Genomic DNA, 15,551 nt, shown 5'->3' with positions numbered 1-15,551 from the left:
AATTTATAGGTCAGTGAAATGATTAGCCGATGCTTAAAATATATAAATCATGAAACTAACCAATTTTTAAAAAAAAAATGTCAGTATTTATCAAAGAATGATAACGGAATATAATGAGTCCATTATTTTTATTTTAGTCTAAATCGAAATTTATTATTTTGTTTAAACAAAGTCACTACTGATTAATGAAAAAAAATGAATGAATATTTTTTTGTTTTTTTTATGAAAATGAATCATCGTAAATTGTAACAATGAAAAAGAACATTTTTTAGGAAGATTAGGACAAAAGACCGTAGTAATAAATTCGATATAACTCGAAGAAAAGTTAATTTCTCAAACTACCGATATTATCATTAAATTAACCATTGTTTATTTAATATTTTATTACAAAAAAGGCACATCTCTAGGACAGTGACATTTTAGCAACAGAGACGAGTTATCGGCCCCTGTTCTTCGAAAGAGAAATGACGTCGCGCGGTGATTATGTGAACGTCATAACAAGTGTTTACGATAACGCAAAAATATATAATAACGAAACAATAACGCAAAAATATATAATAACGAACAAATGATATAATTTAATATTATGTTTTTTTTTAGTAAGCGTTGTTTTTAAATTAATATATACTATAATCAGTTGAAATGCCAAGAAAAAGAAACTTCGTAAATATTAATTATTTTTTAAAAGATTAAAACGATTAAATTCTATTATTTCAAAATGTTCCGTTACAACATAGATTTTTAATTAACCGTGTTTAATTTAAAAAAAAAAACTAATAAGTTTTTACATAAACATGGCTCTTGTCAGCTATTTTATCGCCAGATCAAAACCGATTTGAAAATATTATTGCACAAATATTACGCATTTTGTAGCCCCCCCCTCATATTTAGTGCGTCGTTTTTTACCGAACAAAATATGGAAGCCCATAGGTAACCAAAAGAACATTCAGTAATACATATTTCATATTTAATATACAAATGTTTATAATATTATTAATCATTAAAATGTCTAAATCTTAAAACCTTACAAAATTATAACAAAGATTAATTATTATTTCCAGTTTGAAGAAGATAAATAAAGGTTTTAAGAAATCATTAAATCGCTTCTGCTTTTCGTATAGTTAACACAAGTCTGACGTAACGGAACATGCGTTCTGTTTTTCACATTGTTTTGGGGATATCTACAGTAAAAAAACAAAAACAAAAAAAAAAAAAACAACAAAAACAACCAGTTTCGTTTCGTTTCCATATTTTCGGTCTTAAATTAAGATTGCTTCTTGATTCAACTTTGATACAAACTATTTTTCGTCGTGAAGGCCGGTAAGAAACCTGTCAATATCACCCAATTTTGCCCTTAAGGTAAGGTGGAAACGAGGTAAAAGTTTCCAAATAAATAAATAAATAAAAGAGTCATCAATTCGACTATCATCGTCTATTTCCCATTAATATGTGTAATCGCCAATAATTTGCAATTATGAAAAAATATTTTGTAATTTAACTAAAAAATAAATAAATAAATGAAATTACACTAAAAGGAAAACCATTTTTTTTTTATTTTCTGCGAAATTGCTTTTCCGGTCGCCATCTTAAAATGTTGACTTCCACCCGTCAAACTCGTCTCGTTTAAATTAACTCATCTTATAATCATTTCTTTGTTAAAAACAGATTGCCAAACAAAAAGTAAGTATTTATTAAGTTAATTGCTTTTGAAGCTCTTTTTTATTACATTATGATTCCCTTTGTTTTACTACAGGGGCGCGTCGAAACCATTATGATTGCCTTTGTTTTAATAGAGAAATGAGTCAACATTCCATGTTTGCATATAAACGAAGAATGGTACTATAGAAATTACTCTCATTTTTGTTTTGTTTTCTTTTGTTTTTAAAGTTTATTTCTTTGTTTATTTAAGTGCCTTTACAATTATTTTTATATTGAAAACATCACAATTACCCAACATATTATTACGTACTCTAACATAATCCATGATAGATAGAAATCACTCTAATCGGGATTTTATTGTTTACTTTTGTTTTTAAAGTTTCTTTTTTTCTTAAAAGTGATTTGAAAATTATTTTTACAATGAAAACATCGAAAAAGGTGGATGAATAATACTGATACTGACAAAAAAAAAAAAATCAACGGGAAGTGTCTCTCGCTTACTCAAAAATTCACCAAAATCCAGGAACTCTATTTTAATGAAGCTGGGCTAGCAGTGTCAGAAATCGCTATTAAAAAAATCTTGAATAATTAATAATTAGACTTACTATCTTTCGAAGCTTATAACTACTGGAAAATGAAATTTAAACCCTAATTTTGTTTTCAATAAACGGAGCAAAGACCAAATTTTTAAATAATAACAGCTTTAATAGCAAAATATGCAATATTTTTAAAAATCGGTTTTCCTTAAAAAAGATTCCAAGAAAATCAATGAATTTTAACTTACTTCGAATGTAATAAATATATATAAATTCCAAAAAATCACTTACCTATAAAAATACTAATCAATGGGTACTTCCATTCTTCATTGTTAAGAATTTGTCCATATTTGGATTTTATATTCCATGTACTTTTTAAATAAAATAATTTTTTTAGCAAGGGTTAAAAAATACTGTGATATCAGATGGATGGTCACAACTGGAAGAAAGGGGAGACAAACGTCTCCCTTTCTTCGAGTTGAGAACTCCAGTGGCCTGTAAGCGCCAGAATTAATATCTCCTCTTTCTATTTCTGGTATGTGTTTGCTGTAAACAAAGTTAGTCGATATAGGCCATCATAATTGAAAAATGATCACATTTCACTTATCAGTTTTTGTCATTTAAAAAAATTCCACTCGACCAATTTTCCATTTTTTTATTTTCTTAAAGAAATACATGAGTTTTTGATTTAATATATTTTATGTCTTCTTTATGGAATGATTTTTTTTTAATTCTTAAATTAAAATTTAAATTTAAAAAAAAACATTGAATGAAGCAGAAAAAATTGTTGTGGGTATTCAATCTTTTCAGAACAAAATTTTAAAAATGTAAGGTTCCACTTAAAAAAATCAACAAGTTTTTTTTTAAAAAAAGGTTTTAAACTTTTGACTTTACAGGTAAATTTGTACAAAACTATTTTTTGTTTTAAATTAGATTATTTTATTTATTGATCTTTTATCTTCAATTTGTGATATATAAATCTGAGGTGAGAAATTAATTATTTTCATTTTAATAGACATTTCAAAATGGGAGGGGGATGAACAAAAAATAAGAATAATAAATGTCCAAGGTACACCCACATTTATATCATATTGTTCAGATGTATGACCGTTGAGAAGAACCTGGAGTCTTCTCTTATTTGATTTAAGAAAGATTTAATTATGTTTAGTATTCATCCAATGATACCATATGAGATTATTTTTTACACAGTGATCACCACTTATCAAGGCCCGGAAGCCACTCAGGGATAAGGGTTATTGCAAGTACATTATGTTAGTGTGGAGATTTGATGAAGTGTTTACTTAAAGGGGGTGTTCATAAGGAATTTGTTAACGTTGGACTTGAAGACATCCAAGTTGTAGCCAGGTAGGAAGCAGGCAAACGGAACAGAGTTCCACAGGCGTGCAGTTCTAAGAAAGAAGCTTTGTTCATGGAATCCACGTTTTGATTTAGGCACAGATAAAGAGTGGGGGAAATTTTTCACAGTGGATTCAGCTAGATGGGTGTTTTTCATGAAAGATTGGCAAGGGGGGGACCAGAGATTGGAGTTCAGACGAGCACCTTCCATGGAAATAACGATAAAACAAGAATAGGCTCGCAACGTCTCTTCCGTGGGAGAGAGGTTGCAGGGTAGAGAAAAGGGCATCCCCCACTAAGCCACAAAGTCTATTTTGTACTCTGTCAAGGCAGGATAGGCTGTTTTTAGCAGCTCCTGCCCAGATATGGCAACAGTATTCCATCCTTAGACGTACTTGGCTTTTATATAGATAGAGAATTGCATCAGTAGTGAGATATCTTCTGGAGCAGTAGAAGGATCCCACCATCTTTCCAGCAACCTTGGCAACAGACTTGATGTACGTGTTCCATTTCAGATCAGGAGTAAAGGTCAAACCCAGAAGCTTGACAAAACACAGGGTCTCACCCAGACGAGAGCCATCCATCCCAATTGATGCCAGATGGGGATCAGAGTGTTGATGATGTAAGGATAGGAGTTTGGTTTTGCATGCATTAAAGGTAACCAGCCACGTCTTCCCCCACTGAATCACATGCTCGAGATCAGAGGAGAGAGAATCAGAGAGAACTTTGTCATTTACAGCCTTTGATATGTTGCCGTAGATGGTCGTGTCATCAGCATAGATGTCAACGAATGATTTAAGTATGTGTTTAGGGAGGTCATTGATGTAGATCAGGAAGAGAGTTGGGCCCAGGATTGACCCCTGAGGGACTCCAGCATTTATATTGCAGGCCTCTGATTTTTGTCCATCTACCACTACTCTTATGAGCCTATCGGAGAGAAAATTTTCCCGAGAGGATCATCATGTGAAAAGTATTAGGTATATCTAGGTGTACTGCTCTATCCTTCTCTCCTTTGACATATTGTTGGTCAACCAGAAGCTTAGCAGCTGTAAGGTCATGGACTTAAGCTTGATTAATTATGGACTCAAATATTTTGTATCACAGAAGCAGTTTTCCAGCAGTCAAGAAAGCAAGATTTTTAAGGGATTGTTTTAAAGTTTGGGGAGGACGAAAGCAACCTCAGTGGAGCATTTTTTTAACAGTACAGCCAGAATAAGATCAAGTCCACATGCTTTTGAGGTGTCTAGGATTTATATGATATCATACACCTGAGAAGGGGTATTTTTCATATCATCTAGTGTTGTGCCAGTCCACAAAGGAAAATAAGCAAGGGGTGTTTTGGGGGTCCAATTTAGAGTTTGAAGCAAACTGACTGGCAAGCATATTAGCTTTCTCAGTTGCCATGCAAACAACCTCATGATTGTTGGATCGTGGGAGTATTGTTGATTGCCCATTATTTACAACACTGTTATAGATTTTCTAGAAATCACAAATTCGTTCAATGCATTTTCTTGTGGTTTCAGTGTATTCTCTCTTAGCTGTCACTACTTCTTTCTTAAACTAACTTCTAGCTTCAAAAAAGTTTGTACTGGACTTATATCAGATAAATCTGCAGTATGGATGCTGCCTGTCGATGTCAATGCCTCTAGTCAGTCTCGAAAGACCAAGAATTCCCCTGTAGGGGCAGTTGCGCGTGTAATTGTGAGGCAAGGATCGCGCAATCTCTAACCACACTTCTCCTGAATCGACACTGTTTGGGTCCAGTGGCAAGAAGATCAGGATGACTGGAAACAATGCCGAGATAAGCAGAAATGGTCACCCATTAAGTACTGACCAGGCTCAACGTTGCTTAACTCTGGTGATCCAGCAGGAATCGGTGTGTCAACGTGATTATGCCGTATATGTCAGCTGCACAAGTAGAACTAAACCATTGGGGAGAATGGGGTTTGCTATAAAACATCTGCATGGGAACATGTATGACTGAAAACAATGCCGAGATAAGTGGAGAGCACATACAGCACATACTTGAAGTCCTAAATGGTCACCCATTTAGTACTGACCAGGCTCAATGTTGCTTAACTTCGAGCCTTTGAACAAAATTAATTAAGATCCTAAATACAATATTGTTGCTTTTCAAAAAGAATCATTTCTTTTGTAAACTATAAAATGTAAATTAAAAACAAATTAGGAAATGTTGAAAATCACTACAGAAGCTTTAGTTGATATTTAGTTTAATTATTTAGGGAAAAATTCATTTTCTGCATGGATAAGTAGTTTAACAAATGTCCTTATATTTTTATTTTTATCACAAATAAATTTGAAGACTTCTAAAAAAAATTGGGCCTGATTATTTAATTGTGCCTTTTGCTCACACTGCAGACGTTTATCTCTAATTTATCCATTTAAAAATTAATTGTGTATACATATTGACATCTTAGTATTTTACAAAGAGCATATATAAAATTATATTATTTTGTGAAATTTGTCTTTATTTTATTTTGCAGAATATCCAGCAATCAATACAATGCAAATCGAACAAAGTTAAAAGCTGGAAAACAATAGAAATCAGATCCTTCTGAACTATACGAGTTTTTCTTTTACAAGGAAAAAATTCTGATATCTGAGTATGTATTTCTTTATTCTGAGACTTATTAAATATGGTATTATTTGAAATACTTATCGCAAGTGCAGATGACTAATGGACTCATTGACAATTTTCAAATGCAAAACAAAATAAAAAATATATGAGGCTTTAATAATGAGTGATAAAAATACTGGATTTGTTAGATCTTGAAAAATAATTGATATATAAATCTTGTAGACCCGTGCTATGGGTTACTAATAAAAGAAACCATAAATAATGTAAAGTGTATAAAATATAATATGTATTCATCATAAAGAATACAGGAGCCACTAAAGTGGTTTGTAGCATGCGGTTAAACATGGTATGAATGTCTCCATTTAGTCTCTGAAACCAGTGTTATTGTAAGTTTTCAATATCGTAAAACATTTCCATGTGAAATGTATTTCATGGTTATAAAAACAAACATTTTACTGATAAGTATGTATTTCTCGTTAGGATTAATAAAATGAGCACTCATTGGAATAATTGTCTCAAATGCATACGACTAATGTACTTTTGGGTGCCTATGACTAATACACTCATTTAATAAACATACAGCTAATAAGAAAATCTATATGAGACTCTCAATTTGGGCTGCAAAATGGTCGGTTTTGTAGAAGTATCAGTTCAATTACACAGAAAATTATATATATTTAACTGAAGTATCTGCATATACGTTGCATCATTTGTGTTAGCTGTAAATATCTTATAAGATAAACAGTCGCTGATTCATCAGATATTTTCCGTTTTCATTCATCTGTAGATATAAAATTCATTGACCTAATCATCTGCGCAATTCTTATATATATTATCAATTATATTAAAAAACATTCACCTAATCATCTACGCAATTCTTATATATATTATCAATTATATTTAAAATATATTGACCTAATCATCTGCGCAATTCTTATATATATTATCAATTATATTAAAAAACATTGACCTAATCATCTGCACAATTCTTATATATATTATCAATTATATTAAAAACATATTTTCATTTAAACATGACACATATAAATTCTAAACGCTCCATTAAATTTTAAATCCATTAAATTTAAACAAAAGTCGTTCTTATTTATTCTGTTTATTCTAAAACAAAAATAAAAATAATATAAAAACGTTAATAAATCAAAAGAAATTTTAAATATTTTAACTTTGAAAATGAACCCTAAATCAGATACTAAAGAAACGCCTAATTCTTGTAAAGTATGTGGCTCTTCTTTTTCAAGAAAGCAATATTTAGCAATACATATGCAAAAACATACTGGAGAGAAACAATATTCTTGTGAAATATGCGGTTCTTCTTTTGCATGGAAACAACACATGTTAGAACATATGCAAATACATGCTGAAAAGAAACCATATTCTTGTGAAGTATGTGGCCATTCTTTTTCACAGAAACAACATATGTTGCGACATATGCGAACACATACTGGAGAGAAACCATATTCTTGTGAAATATGTGGCCGTTCTTTTTCACAGAAACAACATATGCTGCAACATCTGCAAACACATGCTAAAGAGAAACCATATTCTTGTGCAGTATGTGGCTCTTCTTTTACAAATAAAATATATTTAAGTATACATGTGCGAACACATACTGGAGAGAAACCATATTCTTGCGAAGTGTGTAGCCGTTCTTTTACACATAGACACACCTTGGTCAATCATATGCGAATTCATACTGGAGAGAAACCATATTCTTGTGAAGTATGTGGCTGTTCTTTTACAAATAAACACAACTTGGTCATTCATATGCGAACACATACTGGAGAGAAACCATATTCTTGTGAAGTATGTGGCTCTTCTTTTACACTTAAAAAGACTATGTTGCAACATATGCAAACACATACTGGAGAGAAACCATATACTTGTGAAATATGCAGTTCGTCTTTTGCACGGAAGCAACACATGTTGCAACATATGCGAATACATACTGGAGAGAAACCATATTCTTGTGAAGTATGTGGCTCTTCTTTTACAAGGAGACCCGACTTGGTCATTCATATGCGAAAACATACTAAAGAGAAACCACATCCTTGTTAAATGTGTGGCTCTTCTTTTACACATAAAGAGACTATGTTTGCACATATGCGAACACATACTCCACAAGTCTAGATAAATTTTTGTCCAGTAATCTAGTAAGACCAAGAGACCAGAACAAAATATATACTACAACATATGAAAATGCTTAATTGGGGAGAGGAAAATTATGTTCGAAAATTCTTTACTACATCAGTGTTTGAGATATAAAGAACTTTAATGGAACATTCGAATATCTATGTATCCTATATAGAGTTCAAGTGTTAGCCTCGAGTAGTGGACAAAAACCCAACTTAGTCATTCACATGTGAAGACATACTGAACTCAGTGCTTGAGAGATAAAGAACTTTAAAGGAACATTCGAATATCTATTATCTCGTATAGACTTCAAGTGTTAGCCCCAGGTTGTGGGCCCCTTGATTTCTGAGAACTTCGACTGAAGTAAAATAAAACAAAAAAAAAGAGAGAAACCATATTCTTGTGAAGTATGTGACTATTCTTTTATGAGGAATCACAGTTGGGTCATTCATGTGAGAATTCATATTGGAGAGACAAAATGCATAAAAGTAACAACAAAGAAAATACTGACAGGTCGGCAGCCTGGATTAAAAGAGCTCCTCAACTCGTTCATGCACCAGACAGGAAGAGGAAAGCAATGGTGCAGACCTACATTTCTCCTAAAGTTACAATATTGCAATACCAGAGGCAAACGAGGATCAGCCATGATACCATGAAAGAAAGACCCTGCTCCTCCCTACCACCAACAAGAGGCTTTAAAGCCTCGCCATAGACTGTTGCTCAAAAGAATGTTTTGCTGTTTTGCTACTATTCAAAGTTTCATTGGCCTTGTTGCAAACAGCATTCACGACCTCCTTTCTTCAGGAGTATAGCTTGACAAACAACAGGCAGGATGTTAGGCATCAAGGACCAGTTGCTGATTAACAGGTCCATTCTTGAAGACTGTAGGAAGAGGCAGAGAAATCTAAGTTAGTTCAGATGGCGAATTAAGTATGACAAATTGTACATACCTTCTCTAAAGATCTGACATTCGGTCTGGATAAATGTGACAAGGGCTCCATAAGAATTTGAAAGTAGATCCACATAGAAAACATACAGCAGATGAGATGAGAGACGTAGAAGAGCAGGAAAAATACAAATATCTTGGCATCAAAGAAAACGAATCAATTCGGCATGGCTGAATGAGAGAAAAAATAAGCAAAGAGTATGTGCGCCATGTCAGGAAAATTTTCAAAACACAGCTGACAAATAAGAACAAATAACTTCCATTAACCAACTAGCTATTCTATGAGAGACATTTACAGGCTAGACACTAAAACAAGAAAATGTTAACATTATACCGAGTAATATACAGAAACAAGGTACTTCCAAGACTTTATCTGCCAAGATGATCAGAAAGTATGGGTTTGTCAGATAAAAACCATCAACACTATTGTGAGTACTGGACAATATAAGCTGCCAGAATCAAACCTTAAAATGGTATCTGAACACCAAGAAAAGAGGGCCAGTAGAACTACTTCCATCACAAAACTGGCCAAACATTTTGCACAAGACTGTCTTACAATAGGACAGAAACAAAAGGCAAGCCTGCAATGACAAAAGCCCAAAAGACTCGGTACAGACCTTCCATTGCAGAAAACTGGAAGAATAGGCCAACCAACAGCGTTTAAAGTATTTCCTGAATGAACTATCACAGGAATATATTGATAAACAAGACTCTGTTGACTAGCTTAAAAAGGATCTCTTTGCTATAATTAGGAGAGAATGATAATGGTCACTAAAGATCAAGGCTTGATGACCAATGCTTTTAAAAAGATGGTCTCAGCAATACCAAGTGCAGGATCTGTCACACATGACAAGAGAGTGTGATCCACCTGAGATCCAGTTGTAAAGTCCTGTTGGGGGACGACTTTTATACAATGCGACACAATGGAGTGTGTAAATATATCCACTGGAAAATCTGAAAAACTTGAATATGCAATGTAGTAGCAAATCTTGAGAATATGTATCAGAATGAACAATTGCTAATAACTCACACACTATTCACTATGACTTAAAATAAAACAATTGCTAATAACTCACACACTATTCACTATGACTTAAAATAAAACAATTGCTAATAACTCACACATTATTCACTATGACTTAAAATAAAACAATTGCACTTAAAGGAACGGTTAAAATATTAACAAGATCTCTCTGTTGAGGTAACTTAATAGGAGAATGTTTGGTATCCGGTAGAATGCCCAATTCCCAACAAAAAGATAGTGATAAGAAAATTAAAACAAATTGAGAGAAACCATTTTCTTGTGAAATATTTTACTCTTTTTTTAAAACAAAAGCAAAATCTCTTGAAACATAACAACACCTACTGGAAAAACATTGATGCAAATATATAATTCTTCTTTTACAAGGAAAGAATTATGTCTCTCATCTCTTTTATAAGAAATCCAATATGCTGTATGTAAATATGTATTGTAAACAAAATCATATTCTTTTATAAAACTTTTACCTTTTGCAGACATTATGTGGTTCTTTCTATCGAATGAATTTAATAATCTGATGCTACAAAGCAATCATATAATTTTAGTAACTTTAGGCTGCAGTACTGTCGAACTCAATTTGCAGTGTTCGATCGCCTTACACATATGCAAATATTATTAGCATGACACCAATGTCTATTCGATTGATATTGCATAGAAAACTTGTAATTTTATTCTGTTTTATTTATTTTAGGTTGGAAATAAATAGTTGGTTTTATCTATGCAAAAGAAAATTGTTTCTAAGACAAAATCAATTGGAAAATAATGTCATTGTATACATTTAAAACAATTTGTTGATGCAGATTTTTAATCACAATTTGTAGAAATTAAATCAATACAAAACTGAATAACTTTTTGAATGAAATCAAAATATGGACATTTTTTTAAATAAAATTGTTTTATAACAAAAAATAATGTAATTTGAAAAATTTATGACTGATCTTTTGGATTTACCAAGAATCATTTTTTATTTAATGCGAGAAAATGATTTTTAAAATAATATGTCTTATACTATTCTGCTTTAAGAGAAAAATAAAATATCACCCAACTTGCATAGAAAATTTGTGTAGTTTTTCTGTATTTGTATTTGAATTTGTCTATTTTATTGCAAGTATTTATAATGTTATCAAAATAAAAAATTATACAATAAACAATTTTTTAATAAAATTTATGATTTATACAATACTAGCGGGGGAACCCGGCGTTGCCCGGGTGTTTGGAGGTGTGTGTGCTGTTAAATAAAAAAGAAACCTAGGGGGAGGGCTAAGTTGGTAGGATCAAACCCGAAGCTCTGAGGTGAAGATCAAAAATAAAATCGGCCAGCCAGAATGAGTTACTGAAAAATGTTTGAATTTATTAAAGTAAGAACCAAATTAACAGGTGCGTGCACGGAAGTCGTCAAGCGTTACGAGGACGGCGACAACGACGTCAATGACCAGGTTTGTTTGTTATAAGTGAAGTAAAAAAAGAAAACAATGTTAAAACATAAGCGGGAGGGGGGGTAATCAAAACATCGAGAAAAAAAACAAAAAAATTAATGTAAGGCTAACGAACGATGAAAACATAAAAACGAACACGTAAAAAATGGCTTAAATAAGCCTGTTTCGATATTAACATTTAAAAAATCGGTGTTTGTGGTCGGGGTGGATAAGCGAAGTAAAAAAAAAACAACAGAAAAATGAACGTTACATGAAAAATGGTTTAAATAATGCTGGTTCAATGTTTAAATTTAAAAAATCGAAAAAAACCTTTCTCACACCATGATTTGAACCCAAAACGTTTAGATAACGAACCAACACGCTAACCAACTGAGCTAACACGACGTACATGTAATTTAGTCAGTTTTTCAACTATTTAAAGTAAATCAGGTCATGACGTCATCTGGCGCATGTGTAGAACCAGTCGTTGTCACGAGAGGACCATTTTTGTTGACCCCCCCCTGTCGAAAATTGTCGATTTTGGGGTGAAAAAAATGAACGTTTTTGGCCAATTTTTCGATATTTTTCGAGTGAAGGATAAGACTTCAATACGATACTGAGTTTGTGAACTTTCGTTGTGTCCATCGAGAGTTTTTAGCAGACACACAAACATACACACACACATACATGCATACATTTTTGTTTTTATATATATAGACTAGCGGGGGTACCCGGCGTTGCCCGGGTGTTTTGGGTAATTGAAAACTCCGGGGTGGGGGGTAGTAAAATAAAAAAAAAATTGGTAGGTAAGTATGAGGACAGAACCCAGAGCCTTGAGGCTAAGTTGGAAATTAAAGTTTGAAAAAGAAGTGCGACGTTAACTATTGGGCGACCGCGACATACAACATAAACACGTTTGAATTTAGCAGTAATAAAAGTTAACTCTTTGACCTAATTAATGGGGTCAAATAGAAGTCACACAGTTTACTTTTGGTGTGGGGGAGGGGTTGGGGTTTTTTTTACCCAACTTTGACTGTTTTTTCCTAAGATGGGGAAACCTGCTCCGAATTGTCCAGATTGAATAGCAGTTGTCTGATATACAACATTGATCAAAGCTAATTGCTGCTGGACGTTTCCCAGCGTGGTGCCGAGAACGGTTGTGGCCTTTGAATTAGTTTCGCTTTTTATAGGAAAAAGCCGAATCAACATGTCAGAAGCCAAAATACCAATAATTTTATAAAAGTCGACGTAAATAAATCTATACGCTACGTGCTTTCCCAACTCTTGGATATTATTATCTAGTAGGCATATAAACACTTCTAAGCGATCGTTACCCCCACCCCAGAACCGTGTGCGAGAAAAGCCTTTGCGAGACATACACGAAATGGTCACACACATTTTGCCTTTTATATATATATAGATAATCTGAAAGTGGATTATTAGTCAGAAAAATATTTTTTAACAGCGCGAATAAAAACAGTGTTATGTTAAAAACGTTCTCAATAAAATTTGCGTTTTTTTTTTTTTTTTTTTTACAAAGGCATCACCACATTATCAAGGCCAAGAGGCCACTCAAGGATAAGGGTTAAAGAGTGTACAGTAGAAATTGGTCAATATAGTAATCATTAGTAATGAAAATTTGGTAAATTTAATAACTTATATGGAACGGCTCATCAAAAACTTATTTACTTTAGACTTGAACACAACCATATTGTAGTCAGCCGGAAAGCAGGAAAACGGAAGACAATTCCACAGGCGTGCAGTTCTAAGAAAGAAGCTTTGTTCATGGAATCTACGTTTAGGTTTAGGCACAGATAAAGAGTGGGGGAAATTATTGATAGTGTTTACAGTTAGACGAGTGTTTCTTGTGAAAGTTTGGCGAGGGGGGACCATAGATTGAATCCAAATGAGTGTATGTAATGTATTTCATTAGTTTTTATTAAGATTTCTGTTATAACAAATTTTGTAAAATTAACTTTCATTTAAAAAACACATTTGTGATATTTTGACTTCCTTCTTGTATGAGGTTTCATTAAATGTAGAAAATAAATTTATGTTCTTTACTAAAATAATTTGACAATATAAAAATTATTAAATTTTGCTTTTCTATAAAAATTCTATGCCATATTTTGTGTTACTATAACTGTCATAATTATTAAATAATGCAAGCTATAATTGAGATAATTATTCAATAATGCAGAACTATTAATGAGATAATTTAACAATAATGCAGAACTATAATTGAGATAATTATTCAATAATGCAGAACTTTAATTGAGATAATTATTCAATAATACAGAACTATAATTGAGATAGTTATTCAATAATGCAGAACTATAATTGAGATAATTATTCAATAATACAGAACTATAATTGAGATAATTATTCAATAATGCAGAACTATAATAGAGATAATTATTCAATAATACAGAACTATAATTGAGATAATTATTCAATAATGCAGAACTATAATTGAGATAATTATTCAATAATGCAGAACTATAATTGAAATAATTATTCAATAATGCAGAACTATAATTGAGATAATTATTCAATAATGCAGAACTATAATTGAGATAATTATTCAATAATGCAGAACTATAATTGAGATAATTATTCAATAATACAGAACAATAATTGAGATAATTATTCAATAATACAGAACTATAATTGAGATAATTATTCAATAATGCAGAACTATAATAGAGATAATTATTCAATAATACAGAACTATAATTGAGATAATTATTCAATAATGCAGAACTATAATAGAGATAATTATTCAATAATACAGAATAATAATTGAGATAATTATTCAATAATGCAGAACTATAATAGAGATAATTATTCAATAATACAGAACTATAATTGAGATAATTATTCAATAATGCAGAACTATAATTGAGATAATTATTCAATAATGCAGAACTATAATTGAGATAATGATTACATAATGCAGAACTATAATTGAGATAATTATTCAATAATGCAGAACTAAGCTTCTCTCTTTACATCATCAACATTCTAATTCACATTTGTCATCCATTGAAATGAATGGCTCTCGTCTTCAGGAGGCCTCAAGTTTTGACAAGCTTCTGGGCTTGACCATTACTCCTGATCTTAAATGGAACACGTATATCAAATCTGTTGCCAAGGCCGCTGGAAAAATGGTGGGATCTTTCTATCGATCCAGTAGATATCTCACTGCTGATGCTATTCTCTACCTATATAAGAGCCAGGTACGTCCAAGGATGGAATACTGTTGCCACATCTGGGCAGGAGCTGCTAGAAAGGACTTGTCCTGCCTTGATAGAGTTCAAAATAGACTTCGTAGCCTCGTAGGAGATGTCCTTTTCTCCTCCTTGCAACCTCTATCTCACAGAAGAGATGTTGCGAGTTTGTCTCTGATGTATCGTTATTTTCATGGAAAGTGTTCAACTGAGCTTCAATCTATGGTCCCCCCTCGCCAAACTTTCACAAGAAACACTCGTCTAGCTGTAAACACTATCAATAATTTCCCCCACTCTTTATCTGTGCCTAAACCTAAACGTAGATTCCATGAACAAAGCTTCTTTCTTAGAACTGCACGCCTGTGGAATTGTCTTCCGTTTTCCTGCTTTCCGGCTGACTACAATATGGTTGTGTTCAAGTCTAAAGTAAATAAGTTCTTGATGAGCCGTTCTATATAAGTTATTAAATTTACCAAATTTTCATTACTAATGATTACTATATTGACCAATTTCTACTGTACACTCTTTAACCCTTATCCTTGAGTGACCTCTTGGCCTTGATAATGTGGTGATGCCTTTGTAAAAAAAAAAAATAAAAAAAAAAATAATGCAGAACTATA

The 15,551-nt window shown here is 32.3% G+C and overlaps 1 protein-coding gene across 2 annotated transcripts in view; it reads left to right on the top strand.

The window, feature by feature from the left end:
• Positions 1-1,425: 1,425 nt before the first annotated feature.
• The window catches only part of LOC145269783 (uncharacterized), a 35,589-nt gene continuing 21,463 nt past the window's right edge, over positions 1,426-15,551 (top strand). Inside the window, exons 1-2 of one of the 2 annotated variants that reach the window (XR_013865238.1) lie at positions 1,426-1,680; positions 6,056-11,239. The gene's annotated coding sequence lies outside the window, so the exon portion shown is untranslated. Of the gene's footprint in view, positions 1,681-6,055; positions 11,240-15,551 lie in introns of those variants that run through there. The other variant, XM_080125503.1, reaches the window with a different exon arrangement.

Source organism: Euprymna scolopes, chromosome 45 (assembly GCF_053919585.1).
Source record: "Euprymna scolopes isolate OS-2025 chromosome 45, ASM5391958v1, whole genome shotgun sequence".
Classification (NCBI taxonomy): domain Eukaryota; kingdom Metazoa; phylum Mollusca; class Cephalopoda; order Sepiida; family Sepiolidae; genus Euprymna; species Euprymna scolopes.
This window is presented reverse-complemented; position numbering and strand designations above follow the sequence as displayed.